Genomic DNA, 18565 nt, shown 5'->3' with positions numbered 1-18565 from the left:
GCCAGTGCTCTTAACCGCTGAGCCATCTCTCCAGCCCCAGTATGTGCTCTTAACTGCTGAGCCATCTCTTTAGGCTCTGTAAGGGATTTTTCTTGATTAGGGTATTTGAAGTGTGAAGGCCCACCTTAAATGTGGGGTGTACCTTCTGATGTCAGCCAGATAAAAGGAGGTCCTGGGGGAAAACTTTGCATTTTTCCTGCTTGTCTTTTTGCCTTCCTGCCATGCTGGCAAGTTCATCTACCCAGTGCATCTTGCTGCTGTTGTTGCTGCCATGGCCATCCTTTCTAGACACTGGGACCCAGCTTTTTCAGCCTTCCAACACAGACTGAAGACCAGTGGCTCTTTAGGAAGCCTCTTGGCTTTCAGCATTAGTCTGGGACTGATGAAACATCCAGTGTCTCAGCCTCCCCGATAAGTTGTTGGATTGCCCAAACCATATCGTTTAAGCCAATCTAATAAATAACCTTTTATTTTAAAAGTTTTAGGAACAAAAAAAAAAATGCCGGGCGGTGGTGGCGCACGCCTTTAATCCCCCAGCACTCGGGAGGCAGAGCCAGGCGGATCTCTGTGAGTTCGAGGCCAGCCTGGGCTACAGAGTGAGTTCCAGGAGAGGCGCAAAGCTACACAGAGAAACCCTGTCTCGAAAAACCAAAAAAAAAAAAAAAAAAAAAGTTTTAGGAAACATTTTTACTGTGTATGTGGGTGGGTGTTTGTATGTATGTGTGCCCACACATGTATAGTGCATGTGTGGAAGTCAGAGGACAATGTGTGAGTCCTGGAGCTCAATCTCAGGTTATCAAGCTTGGCAGCAAGTGCCTTTTCCCAATGAGCCATCTCATTGGTCCAAATCCCCCTTTTAATATATGTATGTTATATAGGATAAATGTATTCTCTTGGTTTTGTTCATCTAGAGAGCCCTGATTAATACACAAATTTAATGTCTATCAACAGGGAAATGGATTGAATCAGTTATACTCTACTGTGAAATAGAATAATATGACATAATGTTAAAAGGATGCACTTATCAGACTGATGAGATAGCTTTCTCAGGTAAAGGTGCTTGCAGCACATGCCTGAAGATTTGAGTTCAAACCCTGAAGGCTATGTAAAGGGAGGGAAAGAAATGAATCCACAGAGTTGTTCTCTGACTTCACACATGTGCAATGGCATGTGCAACACACACACACACACACACACATTTTTAAATTTTAAAGTCTGGGAGGTTGGTAATTGAGGCATGAAGTATATTTAGATTACAGAGGACGTGTTTGTCTACAAGCTCAATGATCAACAAAAATGAAGATAAAACACCAACAGTGCAGGACTCTCATGTGCCAGACCTGATACAAGGTTGCAGTGGGATTTTTATCAGTCCTTCAAGGACTTGTTTCCAACGAAGTCCTGCTGTTAAATTCAACTGAGTTCAGTAATTGCTAACCGAGGGTTGAGGTTATGAGTTATTGATAGAGGGCTGGAGAGATGACTCAGAGGTTAACAGCACTTGTTCTTTCAGAGGACTCAGGTTTGATTCCCAGCACCACATGGTAGCTCACAACCATTCATACCTCCAGTTCCAGGGGGTCTTCTAACATCCTTATAACATACAGGCTTGCAGGCAAAACAATCACACATACAATAAAATGAATAGGTTTTTTTTAATTTAAATATTTGTGATGAATAGTTTTTTGTTTGTTTAGTGGTTTTGTGGTACTGTTGGTCAAACTAGAGCCTTAATCCTTAGAAGGCTGAGGCAAGACTACCATGAGTTCAAGGCCAGCCTGTATTAAGCAAGCACCAGGCCAGTCTGAACTAAATGGCAAACTCCTCTTTCATTAATGACAAGAAATTTTCTGAGCCTTGTGCATGCTAGGCAAGTGTTCTACCCCTGAGTTAGTTAAAGCTCTTGAAGTTTGTAGACTTCTCACATGATTGTATTAATAGAATTTAACCCATATGATGGGTCCTATGTAAGACGAATTGCTAAACGGTCTTATTAATAAAAAAAAAACCCAGAGCCAGATATTGGGTTAAAACCTGAGAGATCAGAAAAGAAGAAAGAAGCCAGCCACGTTCTCACCACTTGGAGCTCCTCAGCCAAAGAGACCTACTTCCTGTATACCCACGCCTATGTCTTTCTGTTCTGCATCCCACTTCCTCTCTCTACCCAGCTACATCATTTCCTCTTGCTGCCCAGTTCTGTCACTTCCTGTCTGTCTGTACAGACCTCCAGATCTTTATGGTTAGTGCTTAAAGGTATGTACCACTATGCCTGGCTCTGTTCCCAGTGTGGCCTTGAACTCACAGAGATCCAGATGGATCTCTGCCTTCCAAGTAATAGGATTAAAGGCATGTGCTAACATTGCCTGACCTCTATGTTTACTATAGTGGCTGGCTTTTTCCTCTGATCCTCAGATAAACTTTATTAGGGTGAAGAATATATTGGGGACACAATACATCACCATAGTTCTAATTTTTAATGGCAAGGTACAGTCACTGTGGTTGACTATAATCTCTCCATTTTCTCAAGTCCTGATTCTGTTTCCTTGGCTTAATCTTTAAAAACCTCCCATCTTGGGGTTGGGGATTTAGCTTAATGGTAGAGCGCTTGCCAAGGCCCTGGGTTCAATTCTCAGCCCTGAAATTTAAAAAAAAAAAAAACTCCCATCTTTTAAAAAATATGAATGGGTGTTTCGCTGGCATGCTTGTTGGTGCACTACTTGCATGCCTGTGTCCAGGCCCGAAGAGGGCATCAGTCTCCTGTAACTGGAGTTCTAGTTGCAAGTCATTATGTGGGTGCTGGGAACTAAACCCAGGACTCTGGAAGAGAGCCAGCACTCTTACCTGCTGAACTATCTCTCTAGCCCTGTTACTCCATTCTTAATGTTTTCAATTAATTTTATACTTATAGTTCCCTCTGTCTAGTGAGTTCTGACTGTTCACCATCATATATATATACAGATTCCATTCAAAGCTTAATTGTTTTTATTTTGAGACTGTGTGATGTAGCTCAGGCTGGCCTTGCTTTCTTCATATAGCCATGGATGACCTTGAATGTCTGAACTTTGTAAATTTATTTATAGATAGGATCTCCTATTTCCCAGGCTGGCCCCAAACTCCTCATTATATAGCCAAGGATGAACCCCTGATCTTCCTGCCTCTACTACCCTAGTGCTATGATTATAGGCATGTGCCATCATGCCCAGTTTTTATATGGTGCTAGGGTTCAAACCCAGGACCTTATATGCTAAGCAAGCACTCTACCAACTGAGCTACATCTAGGTGTCCTGAACTTCTGACTCCACCTCCCTAATGCTGGAATTACAGCAGCCCTAGCCAACCATAAGGTTTTTGTCATTAGTATTGTTTCTGCCAGACATGATCATAACCTCTCTGAAAGTAGGAACCAAAATTCAAAACTCTTCCCATCTCACAGCTTCCTAATTCACCCTCCTCTCCATTCAAAACCCTGCATGCACATATGTCATCCCATTTCCTTTTTGCATTTTAGCCATGGTGCTAACGGAAGGTAAGAGAACAGCTTGTGGGAGTTGCTTCTCTCCTTCCACCATTTGGGTCCTGGGGATCAAATTCAGGATTGTCAGATCTGTGGCAAGCACCCTTACCTGCTGAGTCATCTCACCAGCCCCCACAACCTCTCTTGAAAATGTTTTTGTTTTCATTTTTATTTATGTATAAGTGTCTGTATTAGTATATGCCACATATATGCAGATGCAGGTGGAGGCCAGTGAAGGGTGTTTGATCCCCTGATCACCTATGCTTGCTGACTGCTTTCTCACCCGAGTGGGCCTCATCCCCTACACATCCTGAGATGTCTTTTAAGACCCTGTCTTTCTGGACCACTCAGCAACTTTTGATTTTGTGACCACTTCTGGGGGCTTCAAGGATTCTAGGGTCACCTAGCTGTTCCTGCTCCTCCTCTTCCTCATATACTGGCTAGTTAATTCTGTTTTGTTTTTTAGTACTAGGGATTGACTGAGACACATATGCTAGAGAAGTCAGCCAATGAGCTAGCCCAGCTCTCCTTTTTGAAATGTTGAGACAGAGTCTTTCTATATGTCCCAGGTTGTCCTTGAACTCATGATTTTCAGCTACTCTCTTGGGTAGCTGAGGTTATAGGCATTCACCACCATACCAAGCTTCTCTGCTTCCCTGTGTCATTTGTCAGCTCCTTCTTCTTCATCAAACCTTTGATGGTAGGTGGGCTCTAAAGACAAGTTGAAACTCTTTTTTCCACATCAAGTCCCATGGTTTTAAGTACCACACCTGGATCAATGATGCTAAAATCTGTGTAACCAGTCCCTAACATCTCTGAACTCCTTTCTGTAACTGTCCACTCTGTATTTGTATTTGAATGCTTGGCAACTCAGAATTCAGAAAAGGTGGGTGTAGTGGTACATGCCTGTAATCCCAGCACTCAGAAGAGTAAAACACAAAGATAGCTGTGAGCTTGAGATTGCTGTGAGCTGGAAGCCAGGCTACATGAGATCTAGTTTCAAAAACAATGACAAAACAAACAAACAAACAAAAAACCACCAAACAGCAAATCAAATCTTCTCACCAGCTGATTAAAAGTCTCTAATAAACTGAGAATGTGAGCATGGCAGTACTGAGGAAGGAGGATTGCTGTGAATTTGAGGCCAGCCTGGGCTACTTAGCAAGACACAGTCTCAAACAAAAACAGAAACAAGACAAACTCTCCAGAACCTGCCCATCCTGCCTACAGTAACCTCCCCTTTGTTCCCAAAGCCTTTTGCAAACAGAGCTGGTTTACCTCTGGCCACCGTGTCCTAGCCAGAGCAGCCTCCTTCCCATCCCTGCTGTAACGGTTTGGTATTAGTAAGTCCCTTGCCTGGAATGCTGTTCCCTTGAGTTTTCTTGGCTCCGTTTTTATCCTTCAGATCTCTGCCTAAATGTTCCTTCCTGAGAACTCACCTGACCACTGTGGAACAGTCATCGAATACCCATCTGTGCAACATCACTTCAGTACTCTGGGAAGAACTATTCCCTTGTAGTTTTCTAATTTCAGTCGTTTTTCTTTCTACATGGGAAAGTAAACTCAGTGACAACAGGGACTTTGTCTTGTTCCTCACCACTTCCTCAGTATTTAGGGCAGTGCCTGGCACAGAGCACAAGCTATTTGCTTGCTCTCTCTAGCCAAGGCTGGTTGGTCTGCAACTTAACTCTGTAACCCAGAGTGGTCTCAGATTCTCAGCAATCCTCCTGCCTCTGCCTCCCAAGTGCTGGAATTACAATACAGGTAAGAGAAACCATACTCAGTTAAAAGCTTGATACTTGAATGAAGAAATGAAATAAATTCTTTCTATTTAACACCCCCCCCCCCCCCCAGTCAGAATCACAAAGAGTTACTTTGTAAGCCAGTTGTGGGAAGCCTCTGTATTGGAATTGAAATATTAAAAAAGGAAAAAAGTTGAGTTACTACATAAAGCATAAAGTTAAGTTGGGAACTGTCAACTGTTGGTGTGCTTCAGGAGAGGATATCAACTCTGTGCGTCATGAAAGTGGTGGGGGAGGGCCACCGGCAGCAACTGTAACCCTTGGGAAGTCCGAGGCAGGAGCAGCCATAGTTCAAGGCCAGCCTGGGCTACAAAACAAGCTCCTGTCTCAAAGAAGGAGTGCGGGGACAAGGAGGAGGGGGAGGGGGCAGAGGAGGAGGAAGAGGAGGACGAGGAGGAGGAAGAGGAGGAGGAAGAGCTGGCAGACTGCTTCTGCAGCCTCGTCGAGAACAAGACAAAATGCAGACAACAGAGCGTCCTGGCAGTGGTCTTGCAGCCAGCTTTCTTGTTCGGAGTCACCATGAGGGCACGTGGGTTGTGGGGCCATGGCGTCCTGCTTTCTCTGTCTGGGCAGGGAGACCATGTGAGGCTCAAGAACAGCTGGAAGAAATGGAACAGGAAGAATTGCACTATTGGGGGAGGGGCGGGGGGGCCTCCTTTAAAGGCAGCCTGTTTATGTTTCAGGCTTGGCAAGCACCTTTATTGAGCCATCTCACCAGCCTGTGTTATTATTTATTTATTTATTTATTTATTTATTTATTTATTTATTTTTAACTTCATTTGGTTTTGCTTTTTTGAGACAGCCTCCCTATCTTGCCCTGGCTGGCTTGGAACTCTAGGTAGACCAGACTGGGATTAAAGCTGTGCACCCCAAGGCCTGATCTATTTACTTTATTCTTATGTATATGGGTGTTTTGCCTTGATGTGTGTCCGTGCACCACATGTGTGCCTGGCATCCAAGGAGGCCAGATGAGGGCATTGGATTCTCCTAGAACTGGAGATACAGATAGTTGTTAGTCACTAAGTAGATGCTAGGAATTGAATCAGGGCCCACTGGAAGAGCAGCCAGTGCTCTTAACCTCTAAGCCATCTTTCCAGCTCTTTCTTTCTTATTTATTTATTTTGAGATAAAGTCTTACTCTGTAGCTCTGGCCTGCAGCCCTCTATGTAGACCAGGGTGGCCTCAAACTCACAGGGATACACCTCTCTCTACCTCTGAAGGTTGAGATTAAAGGCATGTGCCACCATACCCATTTTGCTTCATTTTTTTAAAGACACAGGATCTCATGTAGTTTGGACTGGTCTCAAACTTACTATGTAGCTGAGGATGACCTTGGGACTCCTGATTTTCCTGCTTCTTCTTTCCAAATACTGGAATTATACTGGGATTACAAGCCTATACCATCAAACCTGACTCAGTTTATTTTTTTCCTAACTAAAACGATGGAGCTGGGTATGACAGTTCATATACTTGTAATTTCAGAACCATGAGAGGCAAAGGCAGGAGAATGGCCGTGAGTTCCAGATCAGTCAGGAACTTGCTATGTAGAGGCTACATATGAAGACCCTGTCTCAAAACAAAACAAAAAACAAAAAGTTGAGTAAGGTATGGTGTAATCCTAATACTCAAGATGAGGCAGGAGAATTGTGTTTGAAGCCGGACTGAGCTATATAGTAAAACTTCGCTTTAAAAAAAAAAGAAAGGAAGAAAGGAAGGAAAAAAGAGAAAAGAAAAAAAAAAGGGAAATAGCCTAGAGTGCTTGCTGTGCAAGTCTTATGACCAGAATTCGTATCCCTGGGACCCATGTAAAAAGCCAGATTCAGTGTCTCATATCTGTAATCCCATCATTCTCATTGGATAAACCCAGGAAAGACAGACAGACAGACAGACAGGATAATCAGCTGGAAGCTGAAGGGCCAGTATACAGCACAATGGCAGAAACAAGAGATCCTGCCTCAAAACAAGGTTGAAGTTGAAAACTGACTCCCATTGACCTCTACATGTACACTGTGGTTGCGCGCGCGCACGCGCACACACACACACAAATTGATTTTTTTAAAAGGGAAAACTGCTGCTTAGGGAAATGTTTCAGCCAGGTTTAGCTATGAAGGCACACAGAATCTGTAGCAGCTGTGCTCCAAAGGGACCAGCCTGTACCTCAGGCTGTCAGGAGAACCTGACACTGTCCACATGATACTGGTTTTACAAATAGGAAAGAGGCAAGAGTGAGGGGGTCATGGAAGCTTGTGCCAAACTTCTAGAGAGCCATGGAGGAGGCAACATTGACCAGGGTTGTGGTTATATTCCCTGCATAGTGCTCCTGAGTGGGCTGTATATCAAGCTGTGGAGATGATGCCTAAGTTATAGTGAAGATCACAGGACAGTGAAACTGTCAGAAACACAGATGTCCAGCAAAGAAGTTACTGACCCTGAGTGAAGCCGGCACTAGAGAGAAGCCATGTATATTGTAGACTACAGAGGTGAGAGGAAGGAGCTCAGATCCTAGCTGTGGATGACAGCGTTTCAGGCTTGCCCTCCTGGGGTTTTGTCTTGCTTTGGTCTGAACTTTCCTCTCTGTACCCCCATTCTTCCCTTTAGGAATGGAAATATTTGTTCTATGCCACTATATATTGGAAAAATGTTTTTGACTTTACAACAGTTCACAATTAAGAAGTTACTTTGAGTCTGAGGGCAGACTTTCAACTTGGGCTTTTGAACAGTGTTGAAACTGTTAAGACTCAGTGGACTTGGGAACTGGAGAGATGACTCAGAGGTTAAGAGCACTGACTGCTCTTCCATAGGTCCTGAGTTCAATTCCCAGCAACCACATGGTGGCTCACAACCATCCATAATGAGATCTGGTGCCCTCTTCTGGCCTGCAGTCATACATGCTGTATGTATAATAAGTAAATCTTTAAAACAACAACAACAACAACTCAGTGGACTCCTTAGGATACATAGATGCATTTTGTGTTCTGAGCTCACCAAGAGACTTTGAGAGCCAGAGCTGTCTGGATGTCAAGTTGAGAAGGGATGGTCTTGTAATTGTTACTATTCACTGACAAATTGATTTGATTTACAATCAGGAGACATAGGTGTAGATGGGAGTCTGTGGGTATGTTTCTGGAGAGGTTCAACTGAGGAGGAGAGATCCACCTTGAATATGAGTGGTACCCTCCTGGGTCCTAGACTGAACAAAAGAGGAAGACAAAAAAGGCTGATGAGTACTGCTATCCATCCATCCCTGCTCCCTGATCTACCCAAACATGCACAAGCATCCTCATGCTTCTGCCGCCACAGATGCAGGCCACTCCCACTGCCATGCCTTCCCTATCTTGATGAACCATATCAAGTCATGAGATAAAATAAATAATTCCTTCATCTATTTTAAACCTTCCTTTCTTAACTTGGTATTTACTCACAGCAACAAGAAAAATAAACTATATGTGCAGTTACACGTTTAGAGAATTAGCTGTCTTTAAACAAAGCAAAATGATAGAAGCAAAAAAGAAAAGAGGTAACAATATGTGCTGGGTGTGACTCATAAGAGAAACAGCTAACCCAGGCCACCTGCTTTTCTCTCTTCTACTGCCCTACCCCAACACAGCATAAAGACACTGTAAGAGGCACCTGGAAAAATAGCTAACCCTTGCCGAAGGCTTCTTACATGCTGGATACTACAAGTTTTCTAGATTAAGTCATTTTATCTTCATTAAAACCTTATAAAGAGTCATTGTAATAGTTGTTTTACAGATGTGAGGCACAAGGCAGTTAAGTAAGGTTCTTAGATTACCTAGTCAATTGGAGCAGGCAAGCTGATGCCATTGCTTGAACCCTGAATCACCTTATCACACTGTCCCAGTGAATGACATTTCAATGGGCATGAGTATTTGTCACTAATTAGTGCTTTGAGACGTCAGAGGAAGATGAACCAGGAGAACTCTATGGAGGTCAGGACCTAAGTAGGAAATCCAACAAGCCAGGGCCAAAGTTTGGCTCTTTAGTGTCCCCTAAGAGTCTGTGTTGAAAAAGCAAGTGGTGGGTATCTTCAGTTACTTTGAGAGGATAATGGGTCCCCAGTCCTTTTGTCTTCCTTTATTGAGCATCCTGGAGCGAGTATCTTTGTTCTATGATGTGCTACAAACATAATATATGCCTTGTCACAGTCCTAAAATCAGCAGGGCCAACCAGTAAATCTGCAAATCAAAATCAACCTGGTTTTTCTTTCTTTCTTTCTCTGTCCCTCCCTCCCTCCCTCCCTCCCTCCCTCCCTCCCTCCCTCTCTTCTCTCCTCTTCTCTCTCTCTCTCTCTCTCTCTCTCTCTCTCTCTCTCTCTCTCTCTCGTTCTATCCCTCCCTCCCCCTTTCTGAAACAGGGTCTCTCTATGCAGCCCTGCCAGCTTGATCTACAAAGCAAGTTCCAGGACAGGCTCCAAAGCTACACAAAGAAACCCTGTCTTGAAAAACCAGTATATATATATATGGATAAACCAGGCATCTGTGGCTTTCTAGCACCGAGGAGATAAACTCAGGAAAATCAGGAATTCAAGGTCATCCTCAGTTACATAGTGACTTCAAGGCTAGTAGTCTGGGTTCCTGGAGAGACCCTGTCTCAAAAGCAAACAAGGGTGGGAAGATGAATCAGTGGGTAAATGTGTGCTGTGCAAGCATGTTCTGAACTCAGATCCCCAGTTCCCAAATAAAAGCCAGGTAGTATATGTCTATAATCCCAGTGCTGGGGAAGAGGACAAAGAAGAATCCCTAGGACTCACTGGCCAGCCAGTCTAGCCAATAGGTGAGCACTAAGTTCAGTGAAACCCTGTCTCAAAACTAAATAAAAACACAAGTAAAGTGGACACGTGGGCAAAGATGCACAGGCATGTACACAGATGAACACACATACACACACACACACACACACACACACACACACACACACACACACACACACGCACACACACACACACCAGACAAGTAAATAATTGTAATACATGCTGCCATTTTTTTAAAAATACAGAGTTCAGGGTCATCCTCAGCTACATAAGAAGCGTGTAGCTGCAGCCTTGGATACATTGTCTGGGTTGGGGAGCCCTAAAACAAAAACGAAGGCCCATCATGAATTCTGCCAGTAATTACAAGAACACAGTAACTGCTGAGTGCAAATAATGCCATGCTTCTATTATAAGGACAAATAATTCTCTTTCCCCTTTATCAAAAGGCCATGAACAAAGCTATCTTAAGGTGCTTTAAGTTCACTGAGGAGCACATTCTGAGCTAGCTGATCACTTGGCATGACAGAAACAGTCTGGCTGGTGACAAAGCCATCTTTCTTTCCTGTGGACCCATAGTGAATCTGTGGTTTTCAGCCAAGGTGTGGACAGGTGATTCTGGCCAGTGGAACTGGATATATTTCACCTTTAGGATAGAAACTAGAAACCTCAGAGTGATGTAATGTACTAGAGACAGCAACCTGAGTCTAACTTTATTAGGCTTATGTGAGAAAAACAGACCTCTGTTGTGTCTAGTCACTGAGATTACGGAGCTTCATTAGAGTAGCTGGCACACAGCGGGACACCAATAGAGTTAAGAAAATATTGGGGGCTGGGGGTGAATGCTTGTGTAGCCTACAAGAGGCTCTGGGTTCAATCTCCAACACCACATGCAAACAAAAATGAATGCAAGAAGACACTTTTACCATTCTGGTCCTCACCCTTCCTGTGAAATGGAATGCTAATTGTACATGCCTCATGCCTCCAAGAAATAAGTAAGTAAGTAAATAAATAAATAAATAAATAAAATGATCAGGAAGTGCTTCAGTCAGTGTCTGGCACAAAGTGAACAGGTTCAGCCCATGTTAGCTCTCACTGGGATCACAGGTGGGTTCTACATAACTTGTTTCTTCTGACTGGTCCAGCTCTAGCTTCAAATGATTTCACTGTTGTGCTACTATCTACAGTGTTGTGGCCCACACCCCTATCATTATCGGGCTTCAGTGTATTTCTGGACCCCTCGGATCACCTCACACATGCTGTGAAACTCCTTTCTTTTCTCTCTGTTATTAATAGCAGTGGTAGTACTTACTTGTTTTTAGTTTTGAGACAAGGTCTTGCTATATAACTATGTCTGACGGAGAACTACCTATGCAGACTAGACTGGCCTTGAACTTAAGGCATTCCCCTAGTCTCTGATTCCTGACTGCTGGAATGACACTCATACGCTACACACCCAACTGATGTCATATTGCCATTCAGGTTTTTTCACACCTATAGTGAGCCACCATACCAGCTGTACTTGTCAACTTATACCTATGTCCAAATGGCAGTAGGATGGCTTTTCTTTCCAGCTACCAGACTGTCAGGCTTGTCATTGGTCTGAAGTGATGTCAGTCCCACCTTCAGCTCTGTGGACTGTCAAACCAAGGGTTATTTGGCAGCTAGGGTCACCTGCACTCTTTTCTTACAGAGAAGTTCAGATTCTCTACTGAACTTTTTTCACTATCCCTTGAGGGTCGTTTGAAGGGTAGCTAACCCAGGGATCTTGCTGGATATTCAGAAAACTATTCCTCGTATAGCTACTAGAATAAGCCATGTGGCTAGCTTGCCTCTGTAGGATTGCTTGCTCTGTTACACAGCGGCTTTATGCATGAAATTGGCTGTAAGAGTTGGCCCTCAGAATCCTAGAGCATTCATCCCTGGAGCTGAAAGTGGTTTATTAGTGTAGTGTTTATTACAGGGATGTTCTTGAGTCTTTGGCCATTGTGTCAGAGTGACTCATAATTAGGGACCATTTCTCTCAGATCTTATTACCAGGAAGCTCCATTTCCCTTAAGAATGACTTCATTGTTGTCATGGGTTCACTGAATTTCATTATTGTTGGGATTTTCCACTTTTATCCTCCCTGGAAGATCAGAATGGAATATACTGCCTAGGTCTAGCTATTGCTAAGGACTGTGTAAGGTACATGTCTGCGTCACCACAACACCTAGCACCTTGCCCCACTTCTGTTTGTCTTCTTGCTTCCACCCCAGTTACTTAAACCAATTGATCTAGTTCATGTAAACTGTTGGGATCTTCTAAGCAAAAGACACTGAGCTACTTGTTTCAAATACTATCACTGAGTGTCTCATAAAAATCAGTTTGACGTTGGAATTCGTGTTTGTATAGCTGCCAACATTGCTTCGCCCGAGTGGAGGCCCCATTCCTGCCTCTTTCTAAGCTATTTCCCACTCCTTCCGCTCCTCATTGCCAGATCTTCCAAGAACCTCAGCACTTGCTGCTCTGCCTGGAATGCTGGAATGTTCTTGCTTTGGCAGCCCTCATAGCTCTCCCCCAGCTCCCTCAGCTCCTCCAGCTCCCCACCTTTTTTTTTTTTTTTTTTTGAGACCGGGTCTCACTATGAAGCACTGGAAAGCCTGGGCCTTGCTATTTGACCAGGCTGGCCTTAAGCTCACAGAGGTCTACCACCCTCTGAAAGACTCATCACTGGGCATTTCTGTATGTACCCATGCTGCACATAGACACTTTCTTTTTCTTTATGAATTCAGAAGCCTTTTCTCCTCTACTCCAAGGGCAAGAAACAGTGCAGAAAAATTAGCAGGATACAGCTAACTTTTATTAGCTGGGCAGTAATCTTCAATTAGGCAAGCTAGGAACCAGTGATTTTTAGTCATAGGAAGTATATTTTCCTCTTCCTCTTTTTTTTTTTTTTTTTTTTTTTGTGTGTGTGTGTGTGTGTGTGTGTGTGTGTGTGTGTGTGTGTGTGTGTGTGTGATAATGTCTTGTGTAATAGGCTGGCCTCACATTTTCTATATAAGACTAGTCTTGAATTCATGATCCTCCTGCCTCCCCCAACCACATACTGGGATTACAATATGTGTAATATCCCCATACTTGGCTTCACAGCACACTTTTGTATATATCTGTGTGTGCGATTTTTGTGTGTGTGAGTGTATATGTGTACCTAGGTGTGTCCCCATGTGCCATCCACCTTGTTTCTCTTTATTGGCCTGGAGATCTCATATTTGGCTAGGTTGGCTGGCAAGCCCCCGAGATCTGCCCCTTCTGCTTCCTCAGCGCTGGGATCACAAGCACAAACCACCACACTGGACTGTTTTGTTTTGTTTTTGTTTTTGTTCTTGTTTTTGGTTTTGTTTTTGTTTTGAGACAGAGTTTCTCTGTGTAGCCCTGGCTATCCTGGAACTCACTCTATGTAGGCCAGGCTAGCATTGAACTCACAGAGATCTGCTTGCCTCCGCCTCCTGAGTGCTGGGATTAAAGGCATGGGCCACCACCACCCAGCTCAGTTTAAAATTTTTTAAAGAGTAGAATGAATTTCCTTGAGAATACAAGGTTTTGCTTGCTAGGTCTACTGGTAAGAACTTGGGATGAGGGATGAATAAAAAAGTTAGTTCTTCTCTTGTTATGGACAATCCAGTGGAAGCTGAACATCTAAAAATATCTTTGACTGGATTTGAAAAACCCTCCAGTCCCCGGTAGATTCAATAGTGGAAAAAGGAAATGTTTGAGTATTTGTTGAGAGTTTACAGTAAGTCAGGCACCATGCTAAATAACATAGACATCCCCCACAGTCCCTCAAACATCCCCAAATCCTGGAAGGGAGGCACACTAGACTGTGCAGATTCTCCAGTCTCCACTCATGCCTGGCCTAATTCAAGTAATTCGATGGCAATGAGAAACTGACAGCATATTGGTGCCCACAATGCAGACATTAAATTAAAAAATAGTCAAGAGACAGCACAGCCGAACTGTCAGAGGCCACTCACTTTTGCAGCAGTCACCAGGGCTAAATTTATGCTCAAAGTTTCCTGGCCTGTAGTCCCGGACTTTGGGTTTCAAAGCCACACCTCTGCCTCCAAATACATGAGGCAACTGATTGTTACGTAGCCGGTCATCATCGAGATTCCAGAATGGCATGGTCACAACCATGTCACACTATGGCATCTCTGGTAAGAATCTCAAAGCTACCACAGGCTTTGTTTCCTTACCACTGTATTATGGGTTAGTTTATAAAGTGATTTTTTATTTATTTTTTTAATATTGTTTCCTAACCAGCAGGGGGAGCCAGGTCAGTGTTGATTAAAAAGAAAATGAACAAAAACCAACATTAAGAAACAAAACAACAAAAATGCTGGGGGTGGGGGCGCTGGGCTTCTCTGTTTGTAGTATTCTTTGCTGGTGATCAAAGAGATAAAAAGAGGAATTGGGAGTCACATAAGTGGCCAGGTCCTGTTTCTCATGTCGTGACATCTTATCATCCTCATTATTTATTCCAAGGGTTTCTGTATTAGTTACTCCCCTGCTCCCTCCAGATTTTATTGTAGAGCCAGGCATGGTGGTACACTCTCTTTAATCCTAGCACTAGGGAGGCAGAGGCAGGGCAGATCTCCATGGCCCAAGGATCGTTGAATTAATACATGAGTGGTAAGGAAACACAAACAAAAAAACTTGACTATTTCAAAGAAAAATTTCTCTGTTTTGAGACTGATTTCATGCTGTATATAGCACAAGCTGTTCTCGAACTCACTATGTGGCCCAGGCTATCCTAAAACCTGCCACAGTACCTCTTTGTCCCTGAAGTGTTTCAGGGTTTACAGGTGTGAGGCACCACACTGGCCTCTGTTTGGTCTTATTGGGATAGGGTCTTGATATGTAGTCTTCATGGCTTAGTACTTGTTATGTAGCCCAGGCTAGCCTGGAACTTGGCAGCAATCCTCCTGCTTCAGCCTCCTCCACACTGGCATTATAGATGTGAGGGGCCACATCCAGCTTTGTGGGTTTTTAAAAATAATTTATTCATTTTTATTTTATATGCATTGGTATTTTTGCCTTCTGTATATCTGTGTGAGGGTGTCAGATTCTCTGGAACTGGAGTCACAGATAGTTGTAAGCTGCCATGTGGGTGCTGGGAATTGAATCCAGGTCCTCTGGAAGAGCAGTCGGTGCTCTTAACTGCTGAGCCATCTCTCCAGCCCCTTATTACTATTTTTTTAATGGTTCAGAATTTTAAAGGTCAAAAAGAGTGAACAGTTGTTTTCTACTTCTATTACTCAATGCATTGTTCTATCCCTCAAAGTAAATTATTAATGTCTTATGTACATTTTATATGCAACAACATCACACATCTGTTATCTCCCTATTATCACACAAACTGCAGTATGCTTGCTACACACAGTGTTCTGCATTTGTTTTGCAAACTTAAGGACATAACTTCTGAATGGAGGGAGGCACTCTATTTGTGTACGGGCATGCCATGTGTGGTTTAACCTGTAGCTTACTATAAAGGTGGCTTCTGATTGCTCTCGATTTGGACAATGGATAGCAATAACTAAAGATTATGACAGGTCTGTTATTTCTCACATGTGAAAGCCTATCTGTAAGACAATTTGCTAGGATGTGTTTGCTGAACAAAGACACAGTTCTGAATATAATTTTAGTAAAGATTTTTTAACTTGCATTCTGCAGAGCCAATACTGAATATACACCCTGGCACAGTATGAGAGAATGCCAATCTGGGCATGACTGTGGACACCAGTAATCTTAGCATGTGGGAGGCCAAGGCAGGAGGATCAGGGGTTCAAGGTTATCATTGGCTACACAGTAAGTTTGAGACTAGCCTGGAATATGTGAGACTCTGTCTCAAAAGTAAAACAAAACGAAACAAAAAAACAAAACGAGATGGCTGGCTCAGGACATAGAGGCGCTTGCTTCTAAGCCTGATGACCTGAGTTCAGTCTTGGGACCACGTAGTGAGACGAGAGAACTTACTCCCACAAGTAGTCCTTTGTTTTCTTCACATGTGCTGTGCTACGTACGTGTGTATCCACACTCAAACACACCAGTGTCTGTACACACACAAAATACATTGATATAACTTTTATGTGTTTATTTTTAAATTAATGTAATAAAAAGTAACTACCATTTCATTTTCTCTAGCCACTCAATGACAGTGTTTGGCCATTATCCTACTGGGCTGTTGATATATTTAGGTAATGAAGGATTTCAACCCCTGCTCCAAACTTGTGTGATTTGTCAGGCATGACTCTAGGCCATCACACAGGCTTTATCTGGCGGGTGTCACAGCGGAATGTGTCCTTCCCCTTGCCTGACTTGCACGCCCAGCACACTGTGGTTGCTGGAGGGAGCTTCTGACAGAGATTCAGGTCTCACTCACTCAGGCTTCCTGGCTGGCTGTGGTCTTTAGCATGCCTGCATTCCTAGACCATGAGCCTTCATTCTGAGGGTCCCTGGGGATTTCTTCAAAAGTGTCTGTGGAGACCTCCTTGTTGGAGGGACGGGGAAAGAGGGGTTCCTAGAGATCCTTTGTTGAGCCCTGGCTTAGTACTCAGTACTTTTCCATTGGACTTAGTACTTTTCCACTCCTGGCTCCTTACCCAAAGCTTCCCTACGAGGGTCCTCAAAAACTGTGAGAGCCTTTTGCCCAGGGGTGCCTTGGCAGCAAGACAATATTTTCCAAGCTCTTGCATGGCTGTGCTGATCTCGTGATCCTTGATGGTCCACTGGACATTCTTGTGGGGAAGGATTCAGGGGGAAGTCAGAGCTTTCCCTGGCTTCAGCCTCTGACATTATTACAAAGGCTTGGCTGGTACTTTCTTTTCTGGCTTGCTGCAATTGGTAGCTTAGTGTCCTTCAGTCCTTTATGTATACATGTACATGTGTAGGTATTTAGATACATATTCATAAGTATTTATATGGGGTGTGTGTGTGTGTGTGTGTGTGTGTGTGTATGTGTGTGTGTGTGTGTGTGTGTGTGTGTGTGTGTGTGTGTGTGTGTGTGTGTGTAAGATCCAGACACAGTTGGGAAGAGGATTTAAAATCAAAGATTTCAAATGACTACTATCCTAGACCATGTACAGTGGCGCACACCTATAATCCCAGCACTTGGGAGGTGAAGGCAGAGGATCGAGGATTCAAGGACATCTTCTCATTCACAGTGAATTTGAGGCCAGCCTGGGCTATGTACAACCAAAACCAAATGGCGACAACAAAAGAGATGACCCAATTCAGATGAAAGACTTCGCAGAACTTAGGTTCACCTTGTTAAACTCAGTTTGCCTGGGACTGTCTCGGTTTTATTGTGACATTTGCAGTTCTAAAGCGGTTTTGTGTCCTGAGCACCCTCACTCCTGGGACCAGTTTATACTTGGAATGAATGAATCAGCCTTCGCTCTCCACAACCCAGGGAAATACAAAAAAAGGAGATTCCAAAATCTTACAGTGGAAAATGCATTTAAAAATTAAGCAAAGAAGGACTGGAGAGGTGGCTCAGCAGTTGAGAGAACTTACTTCGACCGGCAGTGGTGGCACACGTCTTTAATCCCAGCAGCACTCAGGAGGCAGAGCCAGGCGGATCTCTGTGAGTTCGAGGCCAGCCTGGTCTACAGAGTGAGTTCCAGGACAGCCAGGGCTACACAGAGAAACCCTATGTCAAAAAAACAAAAAACAAAAAAAAAAACAAAACAAAAAAGAACTTGCTTCTCTATCAGAGTTCAGATCTTAGCACCCATACTGGGCAGCTTATAAATGCCTGTAACTCCAGCTCCAAGAGATCCAAGACCCCCTTCTGGCTTCTATGGACACCTGCACACACAGAGACATAAATGAAATTAAATATATCTTTAAAAAAAGTAAATAAAGAGGCTGGGCAGCGGTGGTGCATGTCTATAATCCCAGCACTTGGGAGGCAGAGGCAGGTGGATCTCTGAGTTCCAGGACAGCCAGGGCTACACAGAGAAACCCTGTCTCAAAAGACTGAAGACTGATAGCAAGGACATGTGATCTCACAGTAGAAGGTGTCAAGGAGAAAATAATTAAAATGGATACAGTCTGAAAGCTAGAACACATTGACACATGCATTCTTTAATAACAGACAGATTTCCTAGCTCTGGTGGTGCATGCCTACAATGCCAGCCCTGAGGCATGAGGATCAGAAGTTCAAGGCCAGCTTAGACAACAGGAGACCCTGTCTCCAAACTAAAAATAAAAGCAACAGACAGAATCATTCTGAGTAAACTGGGGAAAAATATGGACACTTAAGGTATTTGACTTTATAAAGTAACTTCCTTTAGAGTTTGGCACGTTTTGAAGAACACACCATGGTTCTCCAGGCTGGCGAGTGCTTCAGTGGAGACAACACACGCACAGCTGGCATGGGGTGCCGCACCTCAAGGGTGCTAAGACCCTGATTTTCTGACTCAATCCCCCTTTCTTCTT

The 18565-nt window shown here is 43.6% G+C and overlaps 1 long non-coding RNA gene across 1 annotated transcript; it reads right to left on the bottom strand.

Moving 5' to 3' along the window:
• Positions 1-667: 667 nt before the first annotated feature.
• On the bottom strand, positions 668-5097 carry LOC128125692 (uncharacterized). The gene is made up of 2 exons (XR_008223214.1): positions 4954-5097; positions 668-1101 (listed from the first exon to the last, which is right to left on the bottom strand). It is a non-coding gene; the product is annotated as an uncharacterized LOC128125692 (long non-coding RNA).
• Between the last annotated feature and the right edge of the window lie 13468 nt (positions 5098-18565).

Source organism: Peromyscus californicus, unplaced genomic scaffold, assembly GCF_007827085.1.
Source record: "Peromyscus californicus insignis strain IS unplaced genomic scaffold, ASM782708v3 Scaffold_4__1_contigs__length_199733344, whole genome shotgun sequence".
Taxonomy (NCBI): Eukaryota; Metazoa; Chordata; class Mammalia; order Rodentia; family Cricetidae; genus Peromyscus; species Peromyscus californicus.
This window is presented reverse-complemented; position numbering and strand designations above follow the sequence as displayed.